This window comes from Hydra vulgaris, chromosome 08 (genome assembly GCF_038396675.1).
Source record: "Hydra vulgaris chromosome 08, alternate assembly HydraT2T_AEP".
In the NCBI taxonomy this organism is placed as follows: Eukaryota; Metazoa; Cnidaria; class Hydrozoa; order Anthoathecata; family Hydridae; genus Hydra; species Hydra vulgaris.
The window spans coordinates 28849318-28858076 of record NC_088927.1 but is presented as its reverse complement, the minus strand read 5'-3'; the positions used below and the strand labels follow the sequence as shown (position 1 = coordinate 28858076).

Sequence of the window (8759 nt, the reverse complement as noted above, 5' to 3'; positions counted from 1 at the left end):
GTGAGTGTGCTTTCTATTCACCCGATTTGAAAGTGAACGAAAACATAACGAGACCAAACGAGACGACCAAACGGTACATACTTATGCACTACACCCTCACACCTGTAGACATAAACAGTCTCTAAAATCAGTATATAAAATATATGTTCTTTATTATTAATTAAAATGAAACATCTGGTATAGTATGTAAACTTATCCTCTTTCTTATAATAATTTACAATATTTCTAGGGGTTATATATACCCTCGTTATTCAAGTAATATAAAAAACCGTTAAAAAAACAAACAAATAATAAAACTTCAATGCAATGTGTTCTTGCGTCTTAAAAAAGAAATATAAGGTTTCCAAAACGACGTTGTGACGTAATCACCGTGGTCTTCATTCAAACCGCCTTCACCCGGAGAACACTGGTGAAACTGTATTTCCAAGGACTCTCTCACTTTTCTCTTAAAATAGTCTTCCTCTACTTTAACAGTGTTGTTATTATTCCAGCCAAAGGCACCATGGCAATTTCTGGAATGCCCCGCTACGGCCGAATTTTTCCATTTTGATGTTTTTGATGTTGGCAAATGCGAGTTGAAACCTTGAGTTTTGTTTCACCTGCATAGGGCTTTCCACACGAACACTCCAGTTTGCAGACTCCAGGATAAGAGTTGTTGGGAAGTCGAGGCTTGTTTTTTTGAGTTATTAATTGTTGAAGGTTTTTTGGTGATTTAAAAACTGGAGTATAGCCTACACTTTTAAATATCTGTTTTAATTGATTACTTAATTTTGGTACCCATGGTAGAGAAATATAATTTGGTTCTAGTTTATTGATGTTATTGTTGTTGTTTTGTTGATTATTTTGCTTATTGTTTTTTATTTTTTTGACAATGTTTTGAAGTTTTTTTTTTGTTATAACCATTTTTTGTAAACATTTATTTAAAATATGTTCTTTATTATATACTTTATTATCTGACGTCGCTAAGTTAGTTTGTTGTGGTTTGCACTATACAGTGTTTACTAACGTTTGCACTATACAGTGTTTATTAACATTTAAGGATTTTTAAAATGAGTTTTGAAAATATTTTTCGATCTTTTAAAGGAAAGTATGACTTAATAAAGAATAAATTCAGAAAAATTAACATCTTCGGAAAAAAAGAATTTCAACAAATAAATAATGTAAAGTATTGTTGGTAAAATATAATATGAAAAGTTATATAAGAAGTTTTGAAGAGATCACAAGAAGTTTTAAAGAGATGCTGTCGACGTTGCTTATGAGCAAGTTATTAGGCAGTTCAATTGCGATTACGTGAACAATTCCTTTTATTATTTCGTGTTTTGTCCAGAATCTTTGGCCAAGTACACATTTTAAAAATAGTTTTATAATTGTAGGGCTAATTGTGAAACAATGCCAAGCCACAAAAACAAATATTTGAGAAAAATGACTTTTAAGTTTTATTTAAATCTATAAAATCTGTGCTTTCAGTAAGATGATTTTATAATTATAGCTTCAATTTTAAGAATTATGCCTTAATATCTTTTTGGCTATTGCGTATACTATTTATGATTATAAAAATGATAAGAACTCATTTTTGAAAAAAGAGTGGCTTGTCATTGTTTCACAATAAGCCCTTCAATTTTTGTTGAAACTCTGTTTTAACTTTTATTGCGCATGTTTTTTATAAATCATATACAATCTAAATATTTAATAAACCTTTTCTATTATTATTATTTATATTATTCAAAAATAAATATTACGTAAAATCAATGTTTAAACTTTCATAAAAAATGCGCTTACTTCGTTTTTTGTTGACCTTTTGCATTTCTATTCTAATACTATGTCTATGTATTATATATAGAAACAAAATGTCAATAATATTGACCTTTTGCATCTATATATAATACATATTTTTTTCACATTTAAAGGAGGACTGTACGCAAAGCCCCACCAACCAGTCGAATGTTGGACCAATCGACTACTCTATTTAATATCTGATAAAAGGTATTTGATCTTTCTGTACCTGTTTTTATAATATAATTCATAAAGTGAAATGTAATTAAGCTTAATACTGTATATTGTAGTTTTTTTTAAGCATTTTTAATATTACTTAATTTACATTGACCATATCTAATCTAAAAGCCAGATTTAAACAAGTCTTCTATGTTCATATTTTTTTTCTTTTATAATTTACACTTAAGCGTTATTTTTTCATAAGACGAAACGTATTTTGCTCCCTGTATTAAATGTGTAATACCATTAAATAAATCGAAATATCTTCTTGTTTGTCCTCATACTCTTGAATATCATCTTATTCAGTTTCATCATCATTTAATTCATTTTTGTTCTTTTACTTTTAGTTTGTTTATTAACAGTTTTATTAACATTAATAAAGCAAATAAAGTAAGTTTTAAGTAACTTGTTCAAATATCTTCTTTTTTTGTTTTTGAGAAATTCAAGGCATAAAAACTCTCCAGAATAAATTTTTTCTTTTTCAATAAATTAAATGTACAAAGCAAAGATGCATTTGTATAAATTTTTTTTTTGTTTTCTAGCTTAAATAACAGTTTTACATGCAAAGTATCCTCAATATATAAAAAAGTTAAAATGCTAGAAATTTGTTGTGACGTTGTTACGACGCTCTCACGACGTTGTTAAGTTAGATTGTAGCTAAGTTCTCGCAAAGTTCGTTTAAATTCGCAAACTGAGTTAAATCGAAGCCATATACTGAATATTCATTATGCTTTGATTACGATTTTGTACTCATAAAATTTTGTTTAATAAAAGTACTGTTTTCTATTTGCTCCACTATTCGTTAAAAAATTCGTACCATTGTTTGTTAAAATCCAGTTCAAGATTCAAGAATCTGGATTTAGCTTTTTAGTCAAGTTAGGTATAGTATTAGCTATGCTATTTAAAATTTCATTTTCATTCAAGGAACCTAAATAAAGTGTAGGAATATACTCCACAATAGGATATGTTTACTTTGGGTAAATTTAATTTTGATTATTCAATATTTAAAAGCCTAATATCTTAAATAAATATTAGTTATGTACATAACTAATATTTTTTATGTATATTTATGTAATAAATATTAGTTATGTACATAACTAATATTTTTTTAAGATATTAAGCTTTTAAATATTGAATAATCAAAATTATATTTTCCCAAAGTAAACATATCCTATTGTGGAGTATATTCTTACGCTTTATTTAGGTTCCTTGAATGAAAATGAAATTTTATGAAAGTTTTATGAAAGTTTTAAATTTTATGAAAGTACATTTAGCATATACATCCTAAATGTACTTTAAAACTTAAAGTAGTACATCTCTTTTGCTATTTTAATGTTGTCTTGTACGTCCAAGTTGTTAAATGTATAATAATTATAAGTTATTCTGTTGCAAAATGCAAACATCAGGCAGGCTTTTTCTTAAATATTTTTTTACTTTTTTCTGTTTTCTAATGTGTTTGTTGAAATTATTTATCATTTTAGTTTGATTCTAGTAAATAATAAAGATTTACAATGGCAAATCAATATCTAATACTGCCTTTAGAAAATATTAATAATGAGTTATTTTCTGCATACGAAAATTCTGCAATAGAAGGTATGCAAAACGCTGCAAATAAAGCAAAAATGGAAGAAATTATCCCAGGTATACATTCTTGTTGTGTATCAATTGATGGAACTTGACAAAAAAGAGGAAACTCCTCGTTGAACGGTGTAGGGAAAGCAGTAAGCAAAGAAAAGTGTTTGGATGTTATTGTTTTATCAAAACATTGACAGGGTATAATATGAGAGTGTATAATATGGGGTGGAAAAAAATGGACAACAGAATAAGAATGGACAACAGAATAAAGTTGGAAAGTTGCACATAATTGTAAAATTAACCATTAAAAATTATCAAAAGCAATGCAATCCTCGAGTGCTATTGATATATTTCAGCAATCTGTAAGTTGAAATAAACTAGTTTATAATGAGTATTTTGGAGACGGAGACGCAGGGTCTTACAAAAAACTTGTAAACTCCAAATCCTACGAAGCGCAGTTTGGTATTACATCTGTTAAAATTGAATGTATTGGACATGTAAACAAACAAATAGGTTCTCGACGTAGCCAGTTTTTTGAAAATACAGTTGTTTTGAAGCATAACTTTTAGTAGAAACAAGATCTTTTAATTAAAAAATCTCACGCACGAGATACAGGTAGCACTCACAAGTATACTAAGTTTGAAAGTAAAATGAGCTTTCACAAATGAGTAATTGTGTTGTTTGTAAACTCTATTTTTAGGGGTTATTATGACTATTATAGGCTTCTATGTCATCATGTATTTTTGGAGTTCAAAAATATATAATTTTTTACACATTCTGTATCTTCTTTTGAGAAAATTAATGTTTAAGAATAAAAAGTAACCTTTTTTGATTACATAGGAACCAACTTAAACACAGTTTTTTATGAAATCTTTCAATGTGCTAATTTAATTGTTAATGTGCTAAACTCCTAATTTAACATTTCTTATTTGTCTAAATTTTTAATTAAAAATTTATGTTTTTTATGTATGTGAGCGGAATTTTTTTTTTTTGTTATTCGCCTCCCGAAACGCCAAGAAGGCCACTACAAATGAGGAAGCTACTTGTGGTTATAACTCTCTCTCAACTCTTTAATTCCGAAACACGAACCTTGACGAACAAGGAAGCTGCACAGAGAATCAAGTTGAGCGCGGTTTGTCCGTGGTGTGGTGGAAATCAAACTCGGAACCTCTTGATTATGAAGCGAGCGCTCTACCACTACCCCACTACCGCATCAAATGAGAGCAGAATGTTACTTTTCTATTATGTTGCTGTCAAACAAAAGTTTTATCTTTTATCGAAATTTTATATTGCGATAAATTTTATATTGTTGAAACACAAAAACAAAAATACATTCAATGCCTTGGTGAGGATAATCGTTTTTTTTGTTTAAGTTGCTGTACTTTATAAATTTTCTATTATTATTTTGCCTCAAAAACTTAGTCTTCATAAAATGCAGATCTAATTAGTTTGAAATTTGTTTTTTAATGTACAAACCCACTGAAAAAAATTGAGAAGAAATAACCTGACATAAAAATATCTAAACCTTCTAAATTTCTGAAAAAAAATGAACTAAGAAAGAGTTATTAAAAAAAAACATAGATAAAAATAACTTTAAAAAACTAAAAAATAATTTTCTCTAATAACTTAATTGATATTACAAAATTACAAAACAATTTCAAATATATTTAACATTATTTAATATATTTAACATTACAAAATAAGAAAAAATATATTTAAAATGTACCTCAAAATCGACTTTTATTTAACATTAGACGTTGATAAATGACGTCAAATTCGATAATAATGTGTAGTTAAAACTTATTAGTTTGTCACTCGAAATTTAAAAAAGTGTTTTAAAATGAGTTTTAAAAATATTTTCCGATCTTTTAAAGGAAAGTATGAGCTTATGAAGAAGAACTTCAAAAAAGTAAACATCTTTGGGAAAAAAAGATGTTTCAATTTTTTTTCTATTATATTTTAATAGAATTGCTTCACAATATGAACCAATTTTATTGAAAAATAATGGACAAAGTTTTGAAGAGATCACAAACTTGTATATCGTATTACCCAGCTATAAGGTGTGGTTCAGAGATTAAAAAAATTTATATTCCAAGCAAAAGTTAACTGCAATTAAATTACGACAGGCTAATAAAGAACGTTGACTGCATAAGGCAGTTTAATTGCAATCATGTGAATAACACTTTTATTGCTACGTGGTTTGTTCGGAAACTTCGGCAAGGTACAAATTTTAGAAATAATTTTATAATTTTTGTTAAATCTCAGTTTTAACATTTACTGCACATATTTTTTATAAATTATATTTATAATTTAAAACATTTAATACATCTTTTCTATTTATATTATTCGAAAATAAATATTCCGTTCAAAAAATGATTAAATTTTCGTAAAAAATGTGCTTACTTTTTTTTGTTGTTGACCTTTCAGATGTCTACCTTTAATATAATTTTTTTTTAGTTTCAAAATAGTAATGTGGGCAAAGCCCCACCAAACAGTCGGACGTTGGACCAATCCTCTACTATATTTAATATCTGATAAAAGGTATTGAGCTTCCTGTACCTGGTTTTATAATATAGTTTATAAAGTGAATTGTAAATAATACAGCTAAATACTGTTTTCTATTTTCTTAATTACTTTATTTTATTAACAATTTTATTAGCTTTAATGGAGCTAAAAAGCATGTTTTAAGTAACTTGTTGAAATATCTTCTTTTTTTTGTTTTTGAGAAACTAAAAGCATAAAAAACTCTTCAGAAAAGATTTTTCTTTTTCAATTAAACAAAAATGTACAAAGCAGAGATGCATTTGTATATATATTTTTTTGTTTTTTTCTAGCTTAAATAACAGTTTTACATGCTTACTATCCTCAATATATAAAAAAGTTAAAATGCTAGAAATTTGTTGTGACGTTTTTACGACGCCCTTACGACGTTGTTAAGTCATGTTGTAGCTAAGCACTGGCAATTTTCGTTTTACTTCGCAAATTGAGGTTAAACGATGTCAATTACTGAATATTCGTTAAGCTTTGATTACAAAGTTTATCAAGTATTCTGTCCTCATAAAATTTTGTTCAATAAATGTACTATTTTCTTATCGCTCCACTATTCGTTAAATAATTCGTTCAAACGTTTGTTAAAATCTAGTTCAGAGTTCAGGAAACTGAATTTAGCTTTTTAGTTAAGATATGTATAGTATTAGCTGTGCTGTTTGAATTTTTTTTCCTCTTAGATTAAAAAATGATAGACTAAATGATGATATGTAAAGAAAACGTATCACCGAATCTCAAGAAAGAGTAGTAAAATAATCCACAATTGGATATGTTTTTTTTAGGAAAATTCAATTTTAAGTATTCAATATTTAAAAACTAAATCTCAAGAAAGTATTAGTTATGTTGTTAAATATTTTTTGTTCTTTTAAAGACAAAATGGAGAACGAAACAAAATTGAGTATATTTCCAGACATTGTTTCACCGTACTGAAATAACATCTGGAAATATACTCCATATGTTTACATCGGGGAACAAATACCCTTCGCAACTTTCTGCTGAGCAATATTTGGTATATTCGTACTACAAAGAATATGACAGGTAAGAGTTATTTCATTGTAGTTTTATCCATTGCGTAATTGAATTTCCTTTTTTTAGATACACATAGATACACATTAAAAAAGTAAAAAATATAAAAAATTAAAAAAAAAATAGTTACAGTTTATGATGTACTTTAATTTACACTTTATTAATTTATAGAAATTCATAATTAAAAGGTTGTAATGTAGTTTCGAAATTCATCTCACCTGCCATAGACTAGCAAAATTGAGCAAACAATTATGGTATTTGTATGTTTGATATTTCTCACACGCCTATGTTAAATCACTTTTAAGTTTAATACGCAATCGCAGTAAAGTTAAGAGTACATTGAGATACTGAAAACAAAAAACGCTTGCTGATTTTTGTTTTCAGTATCTCAATGTATTCTCCATGAAAAAACGCATGTTCTCCATAAAAAAAAAGCATGTTCTCCATGGGTTCCGTGAGGGTACTGTGTGGGATTCATGGGAAGTTATATTATAATTATAATAAAGATTAACATTATTTTATACTATTTTATCTATTATAATTTTTAATTTTGCAAGTTATTATTTGAATAAAATAATATAAAATGAATGTTTTCAAATCTTTTTAAAGATTACACAATACTACATCATAATCATCAAGACAAGGTTGAAAACAAACAAAATGTTGTTATTGTTCCTGGCAAAAATAGTTTTATTTTAAAAACGTTTTATTTGGTAGAAAATGGTATGTCTGATTTATAAAAGTTTTTTAATATTTTTTGTATCTAACATACTGTATATCAAATGTATTCCGTTTAGAACAATGTCATACTAAAAATGTTAATTTAATTTTTTTTGCTGATATTTATTTTTGTAGTCATTCTTATTAATATTTCTACATGGATTCGATTTTCAAATTCGGGTTCATGTTTTTGAGATGTCGGGTCAAAAGTTTTCGTTTTAAGGATTTTTTATACATATTTTACATTATAAATTTAACATAAATATATATAACTCTTATTTTTAGTTTTTAAATTGTTTTTAGAAAAGAAATCAAGAAGATTTGTTATACACTGGAAAAACACAAACTTAAAGGATAGCCACGAATATATTCGAAGTGAGGTATCACGAGAACACTCATTATATATCTTTGTCTTATCATTGTCATATTATGTTGAATAGTATAATAAAATATTATGTAATTTATGTGTGAATAAATTTTTATAATTATAAATGTAATAATAAAATATTTGTGTCAAAGTTATCCCAAATGGAGATATATTGATAAAGAATTAACTCCTTTTTTTATACCAAATTTATTGATAAGTTTAACTTTTAATCTAATTAATCTTTTCAATTTTAAATATTGTGACCAATACAGTTTCTACATCCAAAATGATTGGCATATATGTTTATGACTACGTTAATTATATATCCTTTTAGTTTTATAGCTACAAACTTTATTTAAAAGTACATTTAGAAACTATATTTATAAAAGTTATGAATTTAGACGATACTTTTATTTACTAAAAGATTTTTAAAGTTTATTATTAATTTGTAAATTAGTTTTGTATAAATTAAGAAAATGAAGTAGTTTATTGGTACATTTCGTCCTTCCTCAAGTTTTAACATTTTGTAGTT

At 26.4% G+C, this 8759-nt stretch overlaps 1 long non-coding RNA gene across 2 annotated transcripts; it reads left to right on the top strand.

Moving 5' to 3' along the window:
- The first annotated feature begins 980 nt into the window (after positions 1–980).
- LOC136083726 (uncharacterized) lies at positions 981–8423 on the top strand. Of its 2 annotated transcripts, XR_010640022.1 has the most exons (5): positions 981–1340; positions 1908–1983; positions 6025–6108; positions 6795–7152; positions 8164–8423. It is a non-coding gene; the product is annotated as an uncharacterized LOC136083726 (long non-coding RNA). The 2 variants fall into 2 exon arrangements; XR_010640021.1 differs by lacking the exons at positions 981–1340; positions 1908–1983 and having other exon boundaries at positions 3184–6108.
- Positions 8424–8759: the final 336 nt, after the last annotated feature.